Here is a 26514-nt window from a genome sequence, read left to right as displayed (position 1 = left end):
GGTTTTTGCACATCATCCTCCCTTTCTAAAACCCTATTTCCTCAGTTGTCCACAGGGTTTATTCTCTTATATCCCTGATGTTCATGTTTAAAGAATTTGACATCTTCTCGATGACCCCATATTAAACACTGAAATTTCTAAACAACAACAGGAAAAATGAATAAATAAATAAATAAATAAGTAAATAATAAATGCCCTCAATATTTATAGTCTCCTAGCAAATTCTCTCTTCTACCCTTGTTTCCTCTTTCTTTGTGGCCTTATCACTTTCCACAAAATTAATATTTTGTGTATTTATTCTGTTTATTATCTGCCTCCCTCACTGAAATATGAACTATTTGAGGACAGGGATTTCAATAATTTGGGTCACGACAGTCCATCTTGACTAGAGAATATTAGTATATAATAGATCTTTGATAAATATGTTTTAATGAGGTAATAGTATGAAGGTCTTGTATTCATTTCTTAAAGTGTTGTTTAATAGAAAACACAGGGAAGTTCCTCTACATGATTCTCTTCCAGCAGAAATATTGAACTGACCTTGTGAGAGAAAGGACCGAGAGAGCTGAGGATAGCTGGTGCTGGGGTCGCCACGTGGTTTCACAGCGCTGGTGTTCCTAGTTTTCTCGACACTCCGTTCCTTCTGCTTCCACGAGTTCAGTCATCCTGGTGTAGAAGTGGATGGAGATTGTGAAATAACATTGGTTATTCTGTAGGTAGTAGACAAATGAATGCATTAGGTGATCTAATTTACATTAAAACAAAATGCAAAACTATGAAATTAAAACAGGATATTTCCAGTTTGATATTGTAATAGCCTTTTCATTTGTATGTCTTGATGATATTTCCAAATCAATGACTGTAATAAATTTTGTTAGGAAATTAGTTCTGGGAATTCGGTCCTCATCTGGAGAATTATTTTGTATCACACATTCTATTTTCATTGACTCACTTCTGGGAGCCCATTATTAACATGTTGCTGGTAGCTGCTATATTTTGATCGCCAGGTGGCGAAGACAGCAAGTTCGGGCATGCACATCTAGCACCTAGCTCGAGAGAGTGATTATTTGGTAGCTAGAACTTTGCGTTGTGGCTCGTACATTTCATTCACTGGAAGGAGGTGAGGAGTGAGTTGTTGATTCAGTCCTTTTCTAACAAAAGTTGTGATGCTTCATAGGATATTAAGCTAAAAGTGTACTGGAAAAGAACAAGAGTATACTTTAAGATGAAAGCTAAATAGCCTTTCAGTGCGTAGTATCTGTGTTCTTATCATCTGATGAATTTTCATATCTAATTGTATTTTTCCTTGTATTTCTCAATGAGTTGCAATGGAAGTAAATTTATATAATATAATTTATATCTATGATATTAATTATATACTTTGTATATATAATGTTAGATTTATAAAAGAATTGATATATTTTATTCCATTTTCACTATTTCCTCATTTTTTTCATTATATATGTTCTTTAAAAGTAGTATTATTTAATAATGCATTCATATTTGAAATATTTAAAATTTAATTAACTTTATTGATCACAATTTTATAACATCGTATTCTTTTTAAATGCAGAAGAGAACCTAAATGTAAACAAAATTGTGTGACTTTTATCTCAAGAGTGTTAAGAGGAAAAAGAACAAAAAAAACCTTTGCTTTGCTCTGGTTGGTTTGGCTCAGAGGTAGAGCATCAGCTTGTGGACCACTGAGTCACGGGTTCAGTTCCGGCCAAGGGCACGTGCCTTGGTTTTTGCATCACCAAATGAAGACATATTGGTTGCTTATAAGTTTTGGTAATTTTGAATAAAGCTCTTCTAAACATGAGTTTGATGACACATTCACATATACAACCACCACCAATAAAATCAAAGATATCTATGAATATATAGCTAGTTTTCTCTCTCTCTCTCTCTCTCTCTCTCTCTCTCTCTCTTTCTGTGTGTGTATATATATGTGTGTGTATATATATGTGTGTGTGTATATGTGTGTGTGTGTGTATATGTGTGTGTGTATATATGTGTGTGTGTATGTATATATATATGTGTGTATATATATATATATATATATATAGAGAGAGAGAGAGAGAGAGAGCTATCTGCACACATATGTGAAATGTATTTTTATTTCCAATGTTCAGATACACATCTGTGAGTTTTAAGACCTGTTTAGCATCCTGCAATCACTACCAAAATCAAGATACTGAACAGATCCGTCACCCATTAATACTTCCTAATGCCTATTCTCTATAGTCAAATGCTCCCACTCAGCCTCTCTCAACCTCTGCCAACCACTGATCTGTTTTCTGTCTTTTTTATTTCACCTTTTCCAGAGTAACATGAATAGAATCATGCAGTACATAACCTTTGGGACTCTCATGTTTGCTGTATCTAGTGCATTTAAAGTTTCAACAAAGTAGCATTTGTTTTGAATTTGTTAGAGTTCATATAAAAGTCAATTTATAGTCAGCCATATTTTTTTCAGCTTTGATTCTATAGCTATGATTTGGCTGGTATTTGAAGCACAATAAGCTACATTCATAAAATGTAAACGATGCTGTAATATATTTAACAATATCTTGATTGAAAGGTACTGAGATAGTTTCCTCCTTGAAACATTAAATGTTAAAATCTACTTTATGTATTATATTTCCAGGGCATATGGATTATCTGGTATACAGTTGGCTGACCTTTTCTATTTTCTCCTCAGTTTATTCAGAAGGAGGAGGCATTTCATGCGCTAGTTTGTCTTTTTGAGAAGTCAATTGCAACCTTAGGCTTTCTTGCCTTGGATCTCCTGAGAAACATTGTGAGACATGAGGCCTATTTATTTCTTCCAAGCCTTAATTGTACTGACAGGTACTGCCCTTTTCCAGATGTCTGTTTTATTTCTCAAGTTGTGGGAACTGTTTAAAGGTTAGCAGAATCAAAGATTCAAGTGGAATATACCCTTGGTATAGGGGTGTGAAGGTCATTGCCACATTCCACATAATGTTTATAGTTTCCCATCAGGCACTTTTCAATCTGATCTCCTTGTTATCAGAAAAGTCAATATTTGCACTCAGGTAAATGTGATGACCACTAGTGTTTGAAGAAAGGGCTACTTGAAATATGCACTTCTATGATTATCTTGTTTGCACTCACAAGAAATTATCTGAAAATCCTCTAATGATTTAAAAACTTGCTATAAGGCGTTATTTTATTATTAGAATTAGTTCTGCTGCAACTTTAAATTTAACTGACAGCATTTTATACTGCTTGATTTCAAATAAGTCACCAGAAGGAAAACATTTTAAAATATCTGAGAAGTAAGTTCTTTGTTGATAAATTTTTGGATGTGTATATGAAAAGATATTTTCAAAATGTCATCATATTCCTGATTTTTAAATTGATTTTAGAGAGAGAGGACGAGAGAAGGAAAGAGATAGAAACATAGATGAGAGAGAACCTTGATTGGCTGCCCTCTGCATGCCCCCCACTGGGGGTCTGGCCCACAACCTGGGTTTGTGCCCTGACTGGGAATTGAACCGCCAATCTCCTGGTGCATGGGTCAACGCTCAACCCCTGAGCCACACCGACTAGGCATATTCCTGAATTTTTTTTTTTTCAAATGAAAAGTACGTACAACCTGGCTGGTATCACTCAGTGGATTGATCGTTGTCCCATGGACTGAGTTGTCCCAGTTCGATTCCTAGTCAGGGTATATGCCCGGGTTGTGGGCTTGATCTCCAGTAGGGGGCGTGCAGGAGGCAGCTGATCCATGTCTCGCACATCGATGTTTCTCTCTCTCCCTTCTTATCTCTCTAAAAAAGCAATAAGAACACATTAAAAAAAAAAAACAAGCTCTTTAAAAAAGAAAGTACACACATTAAAAGAGTTTATCTTTCCTAGGGGTTTCTCATATTTTAATAAATCCAACCAGCTTCCATTGACAATTAAACAACATGGCAGTTTTTAATTGATAAACAGTTTTCTAAGCTCTAATTTTAATTAAAATGTCTTCTTTTTGAGATTTGCGCACCTCTTTCAGAGGTATTATCTGTCACTGAAATTCATTTCCCCGTATTCCAGATTTGTTGTTGTTTTGCCCTGTGTCACCTTTCAGTTTGTCAATGATCCATCTTCCGTTTTCAATGACACTGTTGGCTGAACTACAATGGGAATGCCTTTGGTTATCTGTGATTCCCCCATTTTAACCCTCTTGTTTTGTGGCTTGTATGCTATGAACACAAAGAAATCTTACTAATTACCTCACGAGACAGAACTTTTCTGCTTCCTCTAGATCCTATTTCCCTTTTCAATTTTGTGAAATCAAAGAAGACACCATAGCTTATTGGAGACTGAAAGCATCTTTGAACTCGCATGAGTTTCCTCTGTTGCTCTGTTAGCAGTTTTTAAATTAAATCACAATAAATTTTGTAGTGGCTCTTTGTACCTTCAGTTTGAAGTTTCAAACTGAAATAACTTAAGGTTCCTTCTTCTCAGACTTACTTTTTTTTTTTTAACAATATTTTTTATTATCATTTTATTTATTTATTTTTTTATCTTCACCCAAGGACATTTTCCATTTTTTGATCAGGTAGAGTGGAAGGGAGAGAGAGGGGGGGGAGAGAGAGAGAGAGAGAGAGAGAGAGAGAGAGAGAAGCATCGATGTGAAAGGGACACATTGAGTGGCTGCCTCCCGCCCGACCCAACCAGGGCTGGGGACAAACTGCCCTCAGCGGGAACCGAACCCGGGTCTCTCTGGACCGCAGGCTGACGTTCTAACCACTGAGCCAAACAGACTTACTTTTTTTGTCTGTAAAATGATGACAAAATTGGAGTAGGCAAACTTTACATTTGATTATGTTTAGTAGTCTGAACCTTATTGATTTCTCAAAATCAAGCTAAATGTGGCAAATCTTTTGCTCAGTGGGTATTTTAATTGAATTTATGCTCAGGTATGAAGTCCTTCACTGAAAACTTTCAGGCTGCAGGTTAGAATTTGTTGAAGCCATTGAGTTGGAATATTCTTCTGAATTCTGTCTTCCTTTGTTAGCTTTGGTAAACTCACTAGACTTTGTTATTTATTTTGTTTGTTTTTTTTATCTTCACTGGAGGACATGTTTACTGATTTTAGAGAGAGGAAAGGCGAGAGAGAGAGAGAAAGATACATTGATTTGTTGTGCCACTTGTTTATTCACTGGTTGATTCTTGTGAGTGCCCTGACCGGGGATCAAGCCTGCAACCTTGGTGGATCAAGATAACACTCTAACCATCCGAGCTACCCAGCCAAGGCAAAAGTGTTAGAATTTTTTTTACTGTAGCATATCAAAACACAAAGAGCTTTGTTGGATAATCTCTGAGAGTTTTTCAATAGTCTGATTTCTTATTAGAAAGTTACTATAAAATGCAAAATCATCATTACATCTTTATAACAGTTAAGCGTTTTCATTATCTTTGATGTGCTGTGCATGGTAGTCAAATTCAATCGAGGAAGCTAAGATTTTATATCTGTATTTTGGTAAGGAGATAATACACATGATTTAGTCATCTTATCAAATCTTTTCTTATACTGACTTTTCAGAAAATAAGTATCTTAGAAGTATAAAGTATTTAGTTTTGGCAAAAAAATATTTTATAAATGTTAAGTTTTACAAAACTTACTTGATGAAAGTACAACCACATTACCCTTATTATATTATTTTGTGTGCTTTTTTTTTAGAGAAGAGATTGGTGTCTTAGAGACATGTATAGAACAAGCTACAGTATAAAAATAGCATTAACACTCCTATCATTTCTACATAATACAGATGACAATGAGAGACAAAAGATGAAACAGAGGATTATAATAAAAAAAAGAAAAGTGCGATGAGAATGTAGGGAATTAGAGTAGCAATGAAAGAGACAAATGGGAGGGGGAAAAAAACTAACAAACTGCTATGTTAGGAACAAAGGGAACAGAAAAACAGGTGCCATGGTTATAACTTGTCATTTGTTCTTTGATCTTAAGCAGCTGCTACTTCTTTCCCAATGCTTCTTTTTACATCCATCTGTTTCTTAATAATTTATTCAGTTCTTAAACTTTCTTCTTTTGGGTAGGAAAGGATTCAAGTTTAGAAAACATTTTGGACTTTAGATTTAAAAAATACCTGCTGTTAGATTTCTATTGGAGGCATTTATATGAAATCATAACTTTAAAAAATGTATTCCTTAGCTCTGTCCTCCAATAGAACTAGAAGCAATCACCTGTAGTACAATTGAAAATGCAAACAGCCCATATCTTATAGTTGAAGTACCATTCCCCATAACATGGATGAGAGATCCTTGACAAATGGTTGATTCCCGTTCTGGACAACAGTGAATATGCCATTGTTATAGAAAGCAAAGAAATGCTCAAAGACAACAGGGTCCTATCCAAAGAACATAATAATCAGTGTTAAGGATTTTTCCCTGTACAATTTCATATAATTTACCTTTGAAAAATAATAATTATTGTCCGGCCAGTGTGGCTCATTGGTTGAATGTTGACCCTATGCACCAAGAGATCACTGGTTTGATTCCTGGTCAGGACATATGCCCAGATTGTGGGCTGATCCCCAGTGGTGGGGCATGCAGGAGGCAGTCAACTGATGTTCTCTCTCATCAATGTTTCTATCTCTCTCTCCATCTCCCTTCCTCTCTCTGTAAAACTCAATAAAGAAAAACTAATAATTATTATTATGGAAATAAACTATAGCATATTGTATTTAAAAACCTTGGAATTCATAGTGACTCATAAAAAAGTAAGATGATAGATAGATAGATAGATAGATAGATAGATAGATAGATAGATTTTAAGGCAAGTTAATAAATACAGAAGGAAAGAAATATTAGAGAATAATTATGTTTTCAAGCCCAAAGTAATTACTAAGTCAAGATTATCGGTGTGTGCTACATTTCAGTTGTATGTAGTCATGCTGTAGCATATACAAAGGGTATTTATTTCTTCCTCATGTGTATTTTCCCCAGGCTGCAGATTGGGTTTGGCTCTATCCCTCAAGTTTCTCATTCTCCTAAATCAGTGGCTATCCAAGTCACATTCTTCTCATGGTGAAAGTCAGGACTGCAAAAATATAGGGTGTCCCCCAAAATGTACACACAACTTCGGATAATTATAAAGCCAGTGTTTATTAAAATACATTTCATTTTCAAAATGTAATAGAATCTACAGACACACTTGTCTACATTTTTTGGAAGATACTTGCATAAGAACAATTGGGTAAGAACATTTTAAGCATCAATTTTTATGACACCTACTGTCATCTCATTGGACAAAGCAAGCCACATGGCCAAGTCCAGCTCCCAAAAGAAGAAATGATTAATCCTCCCATGATTTAATCTATCACCAATTAAATAGATATAATCTAATTAAAAGTCTGAAAGTTTGTTGAACATCAATATATTCACACACAAATATTTCAAAAAAGATTACCTTTTTGGTTCCAAGAGAAAAATAATATCCCTATTCAATGAGTTTTTTATTCACTATTTAAATTAAGTGATAATGTAGAATCATCATTTATGAAACAAACTAATATTATATTTTTCCTAATATGAGGCAATAAATGTACAGTATCACCTGCATAGGAATATTGTCCAAAAATAATTAACACTAACTTAAATTTGATTACAAGGAAAATAATAGACAAATCCAGAATGTAAAATATTCTAGAAGACAAGTGGGATAGTATAAAATACCATTAACATTCCTATAATTTCCACATAATACAGTTGACAATGAGAGACAAAAGAGTAAACGAAGGATTATAAGGAAAAAAAGTGAAGAAGAAAATGTAGGAAATTACATTAGCAATGAAAGAGACAAATGGGAAAAGAAAAAAGAACTTCCATGTTTAGGAACAAAGGAGACAGAATAACAGGTGCCATGTTTTTCTGTCATCTCATTGGACAAAGAGTGCTCTTCTAGGGGAAATGATACTTAGGAGGCATGCAGCCAGAGGCAAAGTATGAAGCTTGATTAGAATCTAGACCAAAAAAATCATAGAAACTGGAAAACTTAAGTATGGACTATATAGTATGTAGTATTAAATTAATATCAATTGTAAATGGTGTTATAAGAATGCTGTGTTATATAGAAGACCATCCTTATTCTTAGGAGATACATGCAGAAATACTTAGGAGGGACATTTATAACATCTGTGGCTTACTTTCAAGTGCAAAGGAAGGCAGGAAGGCAGGAAGGCAGGAAGGCAGGAAGGCAGGAAGGCAGGAAGGCAGGAAGGCAGGAAGGAAGGCAGGAAGGCAGGAAGGCAGGAAGGCAGGAAGGCAGGAAGGCAGGAAGGCAGGAAGGAAGGAAGGAAGGAAGGAAGGAAGGAAGGAAGGAAGGACAAATGTGAAATCTGAAACCTTAGATTGTGAATAACAAATAAAACATGCATAGTAATGCATTATTTTCTGCATGAAAATTAAGCATGTCATAAGCTTAATGCTATTATTTAGACAAAATAATAAGTATCTCTGAATAGCCATAAGTGTTCACTAAAAGTTATTTTTTTATTATTAAGGGTTATTTTAACACTTTAGAAAACATTGATATTTTATGATCAGTGACATCACAAGATAAAGTATATACATATACATATACAGTTGAATATTTTATATTTTAATTTACTTAAATGAGGCATGCATTATATAGTTTATGTCCAAAAATTATCATGCTTTGTGTACTGTTAATAAGAACTCTTAATAGCCATTATTTCCAATGGCTGTTATATACAAACTTCATTAAACAGGCACAATAGATTGCCTTTGCATGTTCACAATTTAAGTAAAAGTGGAAAGACCATACTATTAGTTTCCTTTTGATACTGTCAGGGCAGTAACAAGTAATGCAGTAAATGGATTTTGCATTGTTATGACAGCATCAAAATAACTTACAGATTTTATATGGTAATTCTTGTGGCGGTAACAGATATGTAAGCATTATGGATTCTCAATCCCTAATCGGGATATAGATTAATAAAGAACATTATAGCAGTGAAACTTTCTGGTCAGCCTAATTCTGGTTTGGTGAGTTTGGGCCCATTATAAAGAGATGATAAGTTCACTTATGATTGGGAATTTGTAACTTTAGGAGTTTTTAACTGCTCTTCTGAAAGAATAAAATAAAATAGCTATAATAATCACCATAGAAAATAGAAATGATGGTGTTAATATCCAGAGAAAATTGGTTATCTGGATAGTACTTAAAGTTGGATCATGGAAATTCAGTCTTGGATGGATTTGTAAGTCTCTTATATAGAGAAGACTTTCTTTTGTTTCACGAGTCCCTTGGGGTTAGTTAGACTCATGAAAATTTCTCAAACCTAATTGCACCTTAAAGTCACCTGATAAACATTAACATTCCTGCATCCCACACAAAGAGATTTTGATACTTATTTTTTGGGAGAAAGAGTTTATCCCAATCTTAGTTTATCAGCCTGTGGGCATATTTTGAATTAATTATTCTTAATACAAAACCATCCAAGACAGGCCTTCATAACTGAATGTATTGAACAAAGCAAGAAGTGGTAATGCCTATTCTTCTTACCCAGAATCCCCCATCTTTATTCAAAAGATAAACATCTTTATAGTCTTGAAATTTTCCATCAGAAATTAATGTGAATTAATATGAAATGCAAAGAAGTAATCAAGTGACTCTGATTTAGCCCCTCCATTTGATTTTTCACTGGTAGAAGCTGGATCTGAATGCTACACAATTAAGATTTTCCCTCTAATCTTGTCATCAGAATTAGAGGGTCCCTCCTCAGTGGTCTGATTTCTCTAACCCTACCACAAGTGAGAGTAGTTTGTATACTACTGAATTATATTTTGAACGCTTTAACAAAAAAAAACATTTCGAATAGTTACTCTGTAATAGGTATAAACTAAGTGCTTTCCACACAAAAACTCATTTAATCTTCAGTATAACCTCATGGGTTACATATATATAATATGAAGTATTATTTATATTGCTAATGCAGAATTCCTCATTTCTAGTGAAGAAATGGAAGCACAGTTTTGCTGATTTCTATTTTAAATATTTTGAAATGCTTTGTATGTCTATGTATTAACTACCCCTTTAATTTTGTATTTTTGTAAATTAACTGTGTACTATTTTTAATTTCTCTTACCCATGTTGTCAAAATATTTAACAGAATAGAGCCTGTCACAGGACTCAGTAATAGACACCACAACTTCATTTGACACTATTTAAATATGCCCAAATCACCTTTCTCCGTTGTGGGTATACCTGGCCAACTAAAGCTAGCATGAAACCTAACTTTCTATAAGTAATATGAAAGATGAGACAATTTAGAAAATGGATCCCTGACTTTGACTGCATGACTAATAAGAAGATCTAAAAAATACAACCTAGAGAGAATGATCAGAGACTGGAGAAACAGGTAAAAGCCACACATACCAGTTTTTTATAGGTTGTATTAAGGAAATACCAGTTTCTTACGATCAACGAGAAGCCATTAAAGGGAGGATTTTAAGCAGTGTACGTGGTTGGAGAAAGAGAGTTGGTGTTGTGATTAGGTGTGCGTTTTAACATCTGCAGCTGAACGGTGGGGAATGCCTTCCGCGGTACCAGAGAGAAGATACTGAAGTGTTGGTGACCTGCGAGTGAGTGATGATAACTCTACCAACTATACCTCTGGTAATGAAATGCCATAGCATAAAACACAGAAGCTTCAAATGAAACACATTTTAGCTAACAGTTTCTATATTATTGATTTAAATATTTTCCCCAGGAATGTTGAGGCAATCCCAATTCTTATTCCACGTTCCTGACCACCTCAAACTAGTTTGTGTCTGAGGACTTTTCTCTGGGCTCAGCCTGGGCAGAATGTGATGGAATTCTCTGCTTCTGGATCTCTCACAAGCAAGGTGTCAGCCAGGCTAGAGTCTCATCGAAACAGGGGAGGTTTCACTTGCAAGCTCACTTGGTTGTGACAGCACTTAGTATCCTGATGGGCCAAAGGCCTGTTCAATGGAAGGCCTTGGCTCCTTGCTGGCTGTTGTCCAGAGACCATCATCTTTCATTTCTTGCCACGTGATTCTCTCCAGAGGGCAACTCACAACAAGGGAGCTTGCTTGGGCAAAGCCAGCAAGAAAAAGAAGGTGCTAGCAAGACAGATGTTAGAGTCTTAGAGCACAGTAATGCATTTCCCATGTTCTCTTCTTAAGAAGAGAGTCACAGTTTTCTTCCACAGTCAAGTGGAGAGGAGGAGGCAGACGGGGGGAATTATACAAGTGAGTGAATACCAGCAGGAAGGGAACATTGAGGACCACTTTAGAAACTATATCATAGTAACTCTGACTTGATCTAGTTATAGTTACTGTGCTAGAAAGTAGTATAGAAAGATTTTTGAGATAATTAGAAAGTATCATCAACTTGGTGATGAATTAAATAAGGTAAGATTAAGAAAATGATTTTGAGAATTTTCAATAATAAACTGGAAGAAAATTTTAGTATTTATTGTTCGTTTGGATTTTTTGTTTGAGACGTGCACAGTTTATAAGTAGGGTTTTTTGCATTGTTTTTGTAAAAATAATGATGATTACTGATATATTTTATGTTCTGATATTTAAACAAATGAAATTTGTAGTTTTCAACGAGAAAAATCTATATTATTGACTTAAATATTTTCCCCAGGAATGTTGAGGTAATCCCAATTCACATTTCATGTTCCTGACCCTTCAAACTAGTGCATTTGTGTATGATGACTGTTCTCTGGGCTCATTAGAAAAAGGAGTTGTGGGCCCTGGCCGGTTTTGCGCAGCGGTTGGGGCATTGGCCTGCAGACCAGAGAGTCTTGGGTTCGGTTCCCACTAGGGGCATGTACCAAAAATAAAAAAAATAAATAAAAAGAGAAAAGAGTTGTGGATAAGTTTAATAGGTACATCTTTAAAAATCCAGGATTATATAAAATATGTTAACATCCTTAAACATTGCTTAGGAAAACCTTAATATGAAATTTGTAAAATTAATTTCTGGTATCTTAAAGTGAAACTATATGAAGTTTCTGATATTTCACAGTTTGTAACCATTTAAAAAGGCCATTTTTATATGGTTCAATGTGACACTACACTCTCTGAGGTTGATAACTGACAACTTGTTATCAAATCTGTTATTTGATTTGAGAATGCCACTTTATTTATCTCATGAAATCTCCAGTCTGAGTCATTTTACATGAATAAAATATAAAAACAAACAAGCATTTAATATTTGCCATTCCTGTAATGATAGTGTGGCAGTTATTGACTGATGCATTAATACAAAATTATTATCATTTCCTAGAAAAATAATTTATAGGCCCAGATGGAAAAGTCATTTCTTAATGATGAGCTAGCTCTCATTTGATGCAATTACATCACTTCCAGAAAGCACACAAATGAAATAAAATCCATACCAGGTACTAAGTCTAATTTCTACATTATTCACTTGAATTTCACTGTTCAAATATAACTAATAGAGTTGCTTAGAATATAAATTAATTTTCAACCAACTATTCAAAACATATTATTCTTCCTGCATTTCAATGGCTATATTCTGAATATTTGCATGTTTTTCCAAGGGGATTTCATTTCTGATATTCTGTTTCTAATAGCCTTTTCCTTCAATGTGGATTAAAATTGTGCATTTTAGAAAAATTTCTGCTCAATATTCCAGTTCGAGAGTGTTTTATGAAGGACAGAGAAGCTGTTTCTCACTGCACAGATGCTCTATCCATAAAGCAATATTTTACTCTTTTTCTCTTACTTTAATCTGAACACCAGACACTTGAAAACTAAAATAATATAATTTTATGTGAATTGTATTTTAAAAAAATTTTATGTCTTGAAGGAAATAAAATGTGCCCTAATGAAACATCAGTTACCACTGCAGTATTGCTTTTTTTTTCAGTATTGCATTTTTGAACATTATAGTTCACAGTTCTGTATTCTTCTCATTGCTCTTTACTTCCTAAATTTAATCTCATTAATATTCAGAATCAATTAAATTTGTTATCCTACAAAGGTTCTTTATTCAGTTCTAGAAAATATACTTACTGATAGAGTTAAGATAAATGTTCCAAATATGGAATGTGATTGTAAATCTTCAGTGTTTTTAAAATCTATTCATGTCGTTTTATTCCTACTTACATGATCTTGCTCCAGGCCCTCATTATCTCTGTCTGGACTTTTTAAATTTTAATCCTTACCCAAAAACATGCTTTATTAATTTTTTTTTTTTTTTAGAGATGGGAGAGGAACATTGATGTGCGAGTAAAACATCAATTGATTGCCTCCCGCGTGCACCCAACCAGGGATTGAACACGCACCCTGGGTATGTTCTCTGACCAAGAATCAAACCTTTCACCTTTTGGTATGTAGGGAGACACTCCAACCAACTGAGCCACACTGGCCAGGGCTAGACTATTTCAATAGTAAAAAACAGTCTTTTATTTCACTCTTTGTCCCTCAAAACCTTCTTCTACATTAATGCAGCTCTTCTTAAAAAGTTTTTTTAATAATCAAATAATTTTCCTGAATTCCCATCAAATTTAGTTTACATTTCATAGCCCAGAGCACAAGGGTCTGGTCCCCATCAGCCTCTTTAGCTCATAAACTCGCTCTCATACACTAAATGACTAAGAAACTAATTGTATTTTTTCAAACACCTTCCATATCCTTTATCTTTTCTAATTTTCCTTCTTTTCCTTTTTATTATTATTGTCACCACCCACTCCTTATTTTTTCTATTCTTTTTTTTGTTTTAAGATTGAGCTCATGAATCAACACCCCCCCCCCCCCAATCCAAGATGCCTTACTCATTTTAAGACTAAGTTCTCTATCTTCTGTTCCCCTACAAGATCCTGTAATACATCCATATGAGCAAGTGTTATCTTTCTTAGTTGCACTGGAAATAAAGGTGTATCATTAAATTGGTTGTATTTTTTAGATTCAATGAAAGAGAGGAAAGAGTTGTTTTAGGTTTTGATCAATATGTTGAATCACTGTGCTTTCATTCCATTGAGCCTAACTTCCTACTGAGTGGAAAGAATTATAACTTGATTTCTTCCAAACAAAATACATGAATTGATATTTTGATCTCTGTGTGCTCCCTAACAAATTCTGTTTATCCTTCTATAATCTAACTCTTTTGCATGATTATATAGAGATTTCTGTCTTCATTTACATAGTCATAGTTTGCATTTTTACCTTTCCTTAAATGCTGAAAATTGTAACCATGTCTTGTTGTTTATTCTTTTATTGTTTGTCTGGTTGTTCCTTTTGGGTAGAAGATCTATTGTTTGGTCCTATCCTTTGCCCCTTTAAATACACTGTCCTACAGACTATAAATATAACCTTAATTATCATTATTTCACTCTACTTTCAAATTTGTTCACTCGCCACCAGTCTAAGGTAAGGATTGGGTATTAGAAGGATGATTTTCATATGATGTGTTAATCATTTTCTCAAAATTGCACTTCTTATTCCATTTCATAGACATCTCTCTATCAGTAGTACCTTCATGTCAGGTTGTTCTTCTTTTCATCTTTAACCATTTGCTTGCTATTTTGCAATATGTTGTCTGAGTATATGTTATGTTTTCATTGACCAGAGGCTGAGTTTTGTGAAAGAACTGTGGTATTTAATTATAGTTTATCTTCTACATCTATGGTTTTAGCCCATTCCTCCCAAGATAAAAAAAAAAAAAGCCCAAATGCATTAAAATATTTTCTTACAAAAGCATTTTTTAAAAAATAAAAACAAAGTGAAGTAATTTGAACATTTGTGACTGTATTAACTGTACCTTTCTAGGTTACTGAGAAAATGAAATTTCTATATAACATGAAATTCTGATAGAAAATAAATTGAGTAAATATTGTGAAACCTTAAACATCAACAACCTGGCAAAGTAGCTTTAGTATAATCAGATAAAATATGTTAGTTCTAACACTGGTGTGAACAAAACACTTGAAAAATATAGGGAAAGGAAACAGGAAAGTAGCAGAAAAAAGTATGAATTGACCTTACTTGTTCACACATAATAGATCCTCTGACAGAGGTGATGAACTCATTGCCACACTCTATTAATATTCAACATGGATTACTTTTTTTCACATATATTTGGGTCTATACTTTGAATAAAGTCTCCCTCCCCATAGAACTCATATAGAAGTCAATGTGGTAAAATCTTCACAGTCAACTTGTAGGTTCCTAGTCCTTAGATGTTTCTCTTGAAGAAAAGGAGACTGTGTGTGTGTGTATTGTATTAGGGGTGTTGGTGGAGGCATAATTATAGTCTTTGCTAATATAACATGTTATAACAAAGGTGGCATTTCCTCCCCTTCACTATCCCAAAGGATTGTTAAGTAGAGGCTAAAGGGAATATATTTGGCTCTGTGTGAGCCAAGTATTAGTATTATGTTGAATAATTGAGATGCTAGAGACAGATTTGCCAGGCAGTTAGCAGTGTTGCTTATTACATCAGGTGTTGTGAACATCTATGTAAACATAGATGAAATGACTGCTTGGCTAAAATGTTTTTCAGAAGATTAAAATATCAAATGCATGGTTGTCTTACTTGCAGTGGTCCTCAACCTTTCTAATGCCGTGACCCTTTAATACGATTCCTCATGTTGTGGTGACCCCCAACCATAAAATTTTTGTTGTTGCTACTTCACAACTGTAATTTTGCTACTGTTATGTCTTCGGCGACCCCTATGAAAGGGTCATTCCACTGTTTTAGAGTGTCTCTGAGATCTCTTGTAAACCCCAGATTATCTATTTATTTTTAATATCTTCTTCTTAAATGGCTAGCTTAATCATTAAGTCAGGGATTTCTGTTCCAAATTTCTGCTATGAGAAAAATCACATTTTCTTTTATATTTACATATTAAGTTATATGTAGTATTGCATATATAAAAAAAATTACCTAGTCAATTTATAAATACACTGATTTTCCACTACGTGTTCTTTTACAGATTATGTCACTTGTTTCAATGGTAAAAATTACAGGTTTTCAAAAACACTGCCATTTACATTTTATACTTGTATTTGATATTACTCAGTTACTTAACTAATAATTAAGGTATATTTTTTCCTAAACCAATTTCTTTCTAACATTTTTGCCACACACTGAACTTTGCTTATATCGTATCATTTAATTTTAAGAACAACATATTTCACAGATGAGGGAACTTATGTGAAAGGTAATAAATAATTATCATAGTTGCACAATTTAAAGGAGATGAATCAGGGTATTTTTAAAAATCAGAAATACACATAACCCTTATTCTTAATTTTTTTTTTTTTATCCTCATCCGAGGGCACTCTTCGATATTTTTTGTTCAGATAGAGTGAGAGGGGGAGAGAGAGAGAGAGAGAAACATCGACGCTAAAGGGACACACCAAGTGGTCGCCACCCACATGGCCCAACCAGGGCCGGGGACAAACTGCAACCGAGGTACATGCCCTCAGCGGGAACCGAACCCGGGTCTCTCCAGACTACAGGCCAACGCTCTAACCGCTGAGACAAACCGGCCAGGACATAACCCTTATTCTTAACAACTACAATATATTTAAAGCAAACAACAACAAAGGAAAAAAACATAGTATTTCTTTCTTGAAACATAGATAAACCCAGAAGATATTAAAGGCAAAGTCTTCCATGGGGACATCTTTTTCCAGTATGAAAGGCTCTCATTACTAAGATTTTTCTGAAAGAACATATTTCTTTCAAATTTAACATTTTTCACCAGAATAAACACTTGCACAGGAAGCCCTTTAAACCAACTGCTTCCAATGATTAATGATTTTAAAAAAGAAAAGTTAGCTTACTCTACACAAACTGTGATTCCCAAATAATAGCTAGAACATGTATTATATCTCTGTTATATCTTTATATTTTGTTTGTCTATTATAATTTTACTTTACTTTGGGGAGGTCAACTTTGGGGAAGAACACAATTCAGTTAATAACTGGCTCTTTTTAGGTATTACTTTAAGTGCTTATGAAAATGTCTTTAAAGAAGACTTCCTGAGTAATTTATATAGTGTTTCTTTAATACTTAGCTGTATAAAGTTAGGATTTAGTGAAACTTAGAATGAACAGCTAGAGATTAACAAAATCAGAATGGATATTCTCAAATTGTAGAGCTGTAAGATGTATATCTATATCTATACATACATACACACACACACTGAAATGTAGGTTTCCCAATTTCATGCATCTGATTGGTATGAATCAAAGAGAATACATATTTTTTCTTGTTATAGCTCTATATTTCCTACCACAAGGTTTTATTTCAACTCACTTATCTCTTAGGTAATAAGAAAAGTATACACATGCTCACAGTCACAAACAAAATAAGAAATTTATATACAGTCACATATATATTAAAATTTATTAAGTCCCAGGTGTTTCGTATAACATCTACCTTGTCTGGAACATTCCCTAAATTAATAAATTAAGTATGTGGGAGTTTTATAAACTGACAGCTTATCTAAAATCTACTGGTAATTGGTGAAAAGAAGAACATATTTTCAAGGAATCTACGTGAATTTCTGAATATCTCTGTAGAAAATGACAATTCCTGTCATTCTTTTTTACCTTTCACATGTCTCAGCCTAGTGCTGCATGAACAAGGGCCTGAAGAGCGTTCTGTTTAGTTTTAAGCAAGTGTTGAATGATCACATTCTTATATGTTTAAATAAAAAATGATGGTTTTCACAGTCACTTTCTTCCCAGATTTATTAATATGGGCCCAGCAAGTCCTTATCTTAAATCCCATCTGGTCTTCCTAAAGACTCAGTTTGAACTAACAAATTGTTTGTTCACACATACATTACATCAGAAGTAAAAGATAAGAGGCACCAATTAATATTCACCCCCTCTCTAGTGGAGACAAAAATTCCATTCACTATTTTGAGGTGAAGCTACTAAAACTCATTGAGTCTCCCTTTTGTTCAAATAAGATTGAGGAAAGTTCTAAGTACGTAAAATGTATAACGGTAGACCTATTCTTTAGTCCTATAAATTTATATGGCGGAGATTCTGAATGTAACTTTGAAAGGCATCAGGATGTGCAGTGGAAGTTAAGGTCAAGTGAAAAGGAGAGTAGACCCATTAGAAAGATGAAGGATTAAGGTATAACAAGAAAATGAAACATTCTCATGCATAAACATGTGTTTTAGAAAAATATTCAAAACAGTTAATGTATGCTTACAAATCATTCTCCTTTACCTGTTAAAATGCTTTAAGAGACATCTTCATAGTTTTACATCAACTCTGAGTGCTTTCTTATGTATAAGGTAAGAATCATCCTGCTGTAGAAAATAATGAAGCCATATCATGATAAACCAACAATTAAAGAGAGCTTTATTTGTTACAAGAAATTATTATCCCTTTTTAGGAACGCAAAGACAAAACTTTCTGAGGGATTGTGACCATGTGTGTTATAAAATTAGGAAGTGTTTTCTTCCAAAATGTAACTTTTTTAACTAGAAAACAAAAACCACGTTCCACAAAGTTCTGTTACTATCTTTCCGCCGCCTAGAAGGCAAACACAGGAAGCTATTAATATTTATAGACTAAAAATGAGGCAAACATTATAAATTAAATATTACCTGTTTTCTTTGAAGAGCACAGTAAACTGACCATCGGATGATTCCCTATAGTAAAAGGAAAAAAGAAAAACCACAGGAAGTCTTTAAAGCACTTAACCTTTGATATGATTAAACCTCTCACTTTACTACATGCCAGAACCTGAAATTTGAGGTAAATAATAAATAACTATTCCCTAGATTTTTAGCTAAAACTTCGTAAGTTTTATTTTAGCATAATGGAGCTTCGTTGTATGTATTATGTGCTTAGTGAGAGGAAGACCATAGCCATCTGTATGTAACTTGCAGATTATGTTTAAGGGGCTGCTGCAAAGCTCTGTAGAATCTAATAAAGAATTTGATAAATTGGCTGTTAATTAAATAATCAAAGCCCAACAGCAGTGAGCTGAAGTGTGAAGATGTCATTTTCTGCTAGAGGTGAAATACGACTTGAAATTTTCCACCTCAGTCAGATGAGTGCCAATCCACAACACACTCCTCGAGATAGTCTTCAAATTACAATAAAAACCACCCTCAGTGCAGTGTCTTTATGTAACATCCATTAAATGTAGGGTCACATTAGAATTCAATGAGGGCCTAAATCATTGCTAGTGTGGGTAGTTAGTATTTAACATTTATAAAGTTTAAATAAAGCAAGAGGGAAAGGGACATTGCTTAAAATGTATTCTTTATTATTATAGTTCCTGAAATCCTTTATCACAGCAATACAAGTCTGTATCTAAGTCAGAATTCATGGAGATATATTGCTAAATGCAAGTATTCTAAGCTCATTGCAACCGATTTCCAAAGTCTTTCAGTAAATTCAGAAATTATTTATTTATTTTAATTTTTCGTTATTGATTTTAGAGTGAGAGGAAGGAGAGAAACATCCATGAGAGAGAACATGGATTGGCCTCCTCCTGCATGCCCCCCACTGGGAATGAAGCCCCCACAACCTGGGCATGTGCCCTGAGTGGGAATCTAACTGGCGACCTTCTTGGTGCATGGGTCGTTGCTCAACTACTGAGCCACACTGGCCAGACAGGTTCAGAAATTATTTAAAGCACTGCTCAATATATTTTACAATTAGACATGTATCAAAGATGAACAGGAAAAATGCCTTTTGAATTTGTTAAGCATAGCATAGTATCATTTTAATACTGAAACAAGGTCATTCTCTCATGATAATAATAAAAAGTATGCACATTATGTTGAAAACAATAGGTAAACAAACTTTAGCGAAAAAGTAAATTTTAGGAACTCTTTCTACAAAATTGCATCAGTCTCTTACAGAAGGTCATATATTAGAAACAAACATTTCGTAGAAGCATACAGTTTAAAGAAATCCCATTTTTTTATGCTATGGTATTTTGTGGATTTTTTTTTATTGTTGATGCTATTACAGATGTGTTATAGTAATTTTTATATGAGTGTTCAAGCATATGTCCTAATTTAAATTCTTTAATCTAAAGTTTGAGTCTTTTTAAAATTGAACGTTTATTAAAGGGAAATTATGTTATTTAAGGAAATTCAAAAGCAACTCCTTAAAAATATTCTTCTCATAAGTATATACAACATATGGGGAATTTAAAAATGTATCATTTTAATAAAGAACATTTTTGTGTCTTTCAGGCAACTATATGAACTTGCTAGTACAAAGGGAGACTTTTAATTGTATAGTTATTTGGTATCCATTTACAAGAAAACACAAGGAAAAAAGCCAAACTACCATGTATTGTATTCAGGTACTTTGCATAACATTTTACTTTAATAATTTCATTTGCACTGCAGCTAGCCTGTGCGTAGTTACAGTGTCCCCTCTCTACTAGTGGTGAATTGGGGCTGAACAAACCACAGCGAGCAAGTGGCAGAGCTCACCTCCACCTTAGTTCTAATCCCAGAGCCAACACGCACAAATACACCTTTCTCTCCCCTTGAAATATTCTTGTAAATTAAAATAATCTTTCACTGGGTCCTAAACATTTTTGATAGTAAAATTTACATATATTCCAACAGTATTTCCAATAGTTACTTGTATATAGTAAGTGGCCTATGCCTATTAATTACATACATCTACTTATAAAACTATATATTACTATTGTTGGTAAAGTTTAGCTTTTAGAGGAAGGGCCACTTTATCTATAATTATAATAATAGGGAGCTAGTTGAGAGACAGGAAAAATGGATTCTGATCTCAAAATCACAAATCCAGCATATAAAATTTTACATCAATTTTCCTCAACTAGAGAATGAATCTGTTTAAATGAGAATCCTTCAAGTACCTTAAGAAATAAGAGTTCTTTAGTTCTACGAACATGCCTGAAATTGCACTTGTGATGATCAAAATAGGAGTGTTTTAAAGAGTACTAAGGGCTAAGTTAATAAGCTGTCTCAGTGACAAAATTAAATATAACTCATGGTTCCTGCCTCAGAGGAACTGAAAGGGCATCGGGTTGGGAAAATTAAATGACAGATAACGAACAGTAAAGGTAATAAAGGATATTATCATACAATGCCTATAATTCTATTTTCAAATGAGCAGTATGGGCAATTATTCCTGAGTTCACAGGAAGATACAAATTAAAGTGTTCTGGAGAGTTACCATAAAAGAAAAGAGATTTATTAAATCTCAGAAAGGAAACAGTCTTGGCTAGAGTAGCCAACAGAAAAGATTTTCTAATTTATATAAAAATAATTACACATTGAGAACAATGGTCGGTATGAGACATGGAGCTTACAATCTATTTAGGAATCTTTATGTAAATCATTGAATTTTATTCTGTAACTTTCTTTTGAATAATATGGTAAATATTTTAAAGTTTGAGAGAAGGTTCAACAAATACTTAGTTTATTAGATTTGACTCATATTTGACTTTTTCTGTGAGTATTTGGAACTCAATTTTTATAAGATAAAAATATTTGATTGCAATAAATATACAATATGATGTGATTGTGACATATTTATAATTATATAGTCAACACGTATTGCTATATTTAACATAATTAAAATACGTGTCGAACTGGTGGTAGAGAATTGGGTAATCAAGCAAATATATAATTGAAATGTCTGTTTTATTAATTTTAATCATTATTATGATAAAATTAGGTCATGTAATAAAGACAAAAATAATGATACAATTGTTAATTGAAGTTGGAAGGAAAGATGTCTTTTTATTATTATTGAGATGTTAACTGGGTTTCGAAGTTTTAAAAAAGCTAATTACCACCACATTTTAACTTGGGAGATGTTGATATTGTTCTGTACCATGAACTTATCTCCTGCTACTAGTCAGTTTGGGAAATAAAAATACATTTTTCAAGGTTAAGAAAATATCAATTTACTATGAAATGCTGTCTATTTAATAAAGACAAGATGCTCTTCAGAACTCTGTGTGTGTGTGTGTGCGTATCCACACATACATATTTCCTTCTAAGAAAAAGTGAAGTATTTAACACATCACCTCTTTAGGGCCAACCATACCAGTTAAGTTATTTACTATGCAGTGGTATCATTTAAAATGTTAAGAGCTATTATAACCAAAGTTATCTCTTCAAGTTTATTTTTCTTTTCAAAATAAAGAGCAAAATAAAAACAAATTAAGAGTATATATAATCAAAAGAGTATACATGAGAAACCTTCACCAAGTGGTTATATTTGATAAGATACACGTGCAGAAAAATAATTTAAAATTAAAAGTTTTTATATTCATTTACAATTGAACTCACTGCATACCCTGATTTATTTCCATTGCGACTCATGACTTTTTCCAATCTCAGAGTGTTAAGTTAGATTTCCCACTAGTAACTGAACCTCCAGGCTTGCATTGGATGGAAAACAAATAGTTTAGCAAGAGGTTCACTACTATCTTAAAATAAATAGTAAACATTGATATACACAAAGAGAGTATTATAGTACATAATTTGAAAGATATTCATTATTTTTAGCCAGTTACATAGCACATATATTATTATATAACGACCAAATATATTAGCTAGACACATCCTGACACTTATTTTCTTTGTGGTGACTATACATAAAAATTTCATTGTTTAGAATATGTTGAAATTTTGTATATTTCAACCTGTCTATTTATTTTTAGCATAGGGAGGAATACGGAAAAAGCAAATAAAGTAACTGAACATTCAAGTGTTGAAAACGTTTTTATTTAATTACATTGTAGATAATAAGTGCATACTGCCTTACTTTGCTTGATTTGGTGTTTCCTTGTGGTTTTAGTTTGGGGTCTGGGAATACTTTGAAATGCTAGCTTTGTCTTGCTGAGCATAGAGGAAGCCAGAATTAGTCTTCTGTGTAAACTGCTCCCTAGATGTACATTTAAAGCATAGTTCATTCTTCTAGGCAAGCAGAACACCACTTAGTGAATTACTGTTTATGTTAAAGGCTAATTCAAAAGCACACCTCTGAATTAGCTTTCTCAGACAGCCAATTCTCACACAATAAATTTTAGGACACAGAACTCTGGAGGGTAGAAACATTACTGAAAAACAAGATCTCCAAAATAATTTCTATACCTAGAAACATCTCTAATCTAAATATATGATATTTCTCCAATATGTTACTATTTGTTAATGTAATACTAACTCTTTATTATTATTCACATTATTAAAATACATTAATTGTAAAGCTTGACTGAATTTCTTGCCATTGTTACTTTTATCTCAATTGTTATTATACATTCTGTTTTATAAGGGTTTACATATTTTTAACATAAAATGTAGTCATTATGCATTAAGTAAAGACTATTTTACACTGAATGCAGAATGTCATTCAATGTAAGACTTTATTTTGATACTACAAAAAATCCTGTAAATTAAATTATTACATCTATGTTAAAATAAGGGGGAAATGTGCATCTTAGATGCAATGAAATGTGTATATTTTATTGCAATTTATAAGTCTTTGCAAATCATACTATTAAAAAAGTTCTCATCACCTGGCATAACATAATAGTTTTATAAGAGTACTGTGTAAATTCAAGCTCTGTTACAAGGTTTGCAATTCTAGTCAAGATGAAGGAACAGAGATAGAATGAAGCCTCTTACTAGAAACACCTAAAAAATGACAAAATATATGACATAATTTTTTAAAGAATTTGGGCACCAGCGAACAACGGTGATTCCTCAGAGACAAGCAATCAACAATGTGAGAGCTATACTTGCTCCAGGTTCTAGGCTGGGCAGTTCAGACTGGGCCACCAGGAAAGGGATCTTAGAAAGAGCCCAGCAGTCCCTCTGAATTGAAGAAACAGGGCTGGAGTCTGAGGAGGCTGACGCAGCTAGAGTTTAATGAACTAAGTACTGGAAAAGAAAGAACTGCACAGAAGAAAAAAATCTGGATGTTGGGCATGTACAGGAATTTTCTCTTGAGGCTTCAGCTGATTTCTGAACAGCACAAGTTTGTGAGAAATGATCTGTGATAAAAGAAAGAAGCTGAAGGAATTGGAACCATTTCTGGAATTTACACAGGACTAGGATTAGTTGTTTTTCCTACTATCCAAAGTAGACTATTTCACAATTCAAGAAGCAAAGCATTGGATGGAGCATCGAAAATGGTTTTGCATGAGAAGTGAGCCAGATTTAGCACTAAATAAAACAAGCTAATTGCAAAAGGATCCAACTGTTTCCAAGCAACTTAATTTCATCCCAGAAGAAAAATTCAGCAAATATTTATAGGAATACAAAAATATCAAGCACCCCAGAAGGTAATATTCACAATACCTTCTATTCAATCAAATTTCACCCGACATGTTACAAATCAGGAAAAGTATAGCAAAATGAGAAGAAATACCAATTAATTAAAACCAACCCATGGCAGAGATGATAAAGTGAGTAGACAAGAACATTAAAAGAAAAATTGTAATTGTATTCCATAAGTTCAAGGAACTAGAGGAAACAGTTTAGGTATTAATTATAAATATGGAAGATATAACTAAAACCCAAATTGAATTTATAAAGTTGAAAACTACAGTGTCTGCTATGAAATAGAATGGCGGGATTAATAGTGAATCAAATACTGCAGGAGAAAAGATGACTAACATTGAAGATATACTAACAAAAATTATTTAAAACATAACAAAGATAGAAATAAACTGTAGGCCAACTTCAAGCAGCCTATTATAGTATGTGTGACTAGTTTTAGAAATGACATGTGTAACTGAAGCCCTGAATATTATGTTTCAAATTTGATAAAAATTTATAAATTAACATATCCATGAAGCATAACAATCCCTGCAGGTTAGAAAAAAATTAAGTAAGTGTATATGTATGTCAAAAATTATACCTTAAGGTCAATGATGAGAATTAATATTGTCTTGAAGAGACATGATGACTTAAAAAAAATTATACTGTAACTTTTTAATGTACAAATTTTTGTGTGTGAATTTTCTGTATCCTCTAAGCATTGTTATATAATGTTAGAATTATCTCAAAATTCTAATTTTAGTGTTGATTGTTATGTAATACAGCATTTATTTAAAATAGATTTATTATTGTTATTATTACTATTATTTACATCATTTACTTGGGTGATATTATTATTTTTTTTATCCTTACCCAAGGACATTTTATCATTTTTTTGTTCAGATAGAGGAGGAGGAAGAGAGAGAGAGACAAACATCGACATGAAAGAGACACATTGAGTGGCTGCCACCCACACGACCCAACCAGGGCCGGGGACAAACTGCAACCAAAGTACATGCCCTTAGAGGGAACCAAACCAAGTCTCTCTGGACTGAAGGCCAATGCTCTAACCACTGAGAAAACCGGCCAGGGCTTGGGTGATATTCTTTTATTATTTATTTTAATTTATTGCCTTGAGGTTAGCTAATATGGAATGGAGATGTTATGCCTTTTGAAATGAGTTATGCTTTCCTTTGTAAGTTGGTACATCATTGATTTTTATAACTGTTTCCTAAACATAAAAAAAGAATTTACCTCCTCTGTATTGGACATAGTTTTCTTTGACAAAACCAACCTCTAATTTAAATGTAATCTTTGAAACTGTTACCAGACTCTACAAAAGTTGTATATCTAAGTTATGTACCTTACAATTATATAGAAGGTGTTTGAAAGTTATTGCAGAAAAAGGCTCTCTGTGGGATAATTACAGGGTTTGAGATATATAAAGTGAAACAATTTCACTGTTGTTCCCTTTGGATTTAAAACATTTCTATCCAATTTTGGAAAGATTCGTTTGGTAATTCTGTGGTGACCCAAAATTGTGTAATTTTATTAAAATAACACAAAATATTTGTTATTTGACAAAGCAAAACTAACTTACCTACTTAAAGAAGTATGTTACTTCTATGAGTATACGTGGCTAATTTGTCAATTGAATTCACATGGACACATACAGTTTATAAGTTATCAGTGTATATTCTATATTATCTATATTATAAAATAAACATTGTTCATAAGGGAAGGTTTTCTATATTTTATAGTATTTTTCAAACTGTTTAAGCATAACTTGTCACAAATTAATGGAATGTAGAGTTAAATTTTATTTTTTAAAATTAGTTTTGTTTATTTTTTATTGCTGACACCTTTACAGATGTCCCCCTTTCCCCCCTTTTTGCCAAAAGTTTCAGAAAGTTTATATTTTATAGTTATCTAATCTCACCAAGATTTCATGAGGTAATTGTAAAGTTAATAAAAATACTTTTTACCGTTCTATTCTTTTTTTTTTTTTTAATATTTTTTCTTCTTTATTGATTTTAGAGAGAGAGGAAGGGAGAGGGAGAGAGAGAGATAGAAACATCGGTGAGAGAGAACATCGATTGGCTGCCTCCTGCATGGCCCCCACTGGGGATCGGGCCCACAACCTGGGCATGTGCCCTGAGTGAGAATCGAACCGGTGACCTCTTGGTACATGGGTCAATGC

General features: G+C 33.3%; 1 protein-coding gene and 1 non-coding gene across 2 annotated transcripts in view; both read left to right on the top strand.

Moving 5' to 3' along the window:
- The window catches only part of FSTL5 (follistatin like 5), a 700938-nt gene that overhangs the window by 159061 nt on the left and 515363 nt on the right, over positions 1 to 26514 (top strand). The gene's annotated exons all lie outside the window — the stretch shown is intronic.
- On the top strand, positions 24920 to 24988 carry LOC118616658. Its single transcript, XR_004956643.1, has one exon. It is a non-coding gene; the product is annotated as a small nucleolar RNA SNORD115 (small nucleolar RNA).

This window comes from Molossus molossus, unplaced genomic scaffold (assembly GCF_014108415.1).
Source record: "Molossus molossus isolate mMolMol1 unplaced genomic scaffold, mMolMol1.p scaffold_m16_p_4, whole genome shotgun sequence".
NCBI classification, from domain to species: domain Eukaryota; kingdom Metazoa; phylum Chordata; class Mammalia; order Chiroptera; family Molossidae; genus Molossus; species Molossus molossus.
The sequence above is the reverse complement of the archived record's forward strand: the minus strand, read 5'-3'. Positions and strand labels throughout refer to the sequence as shown.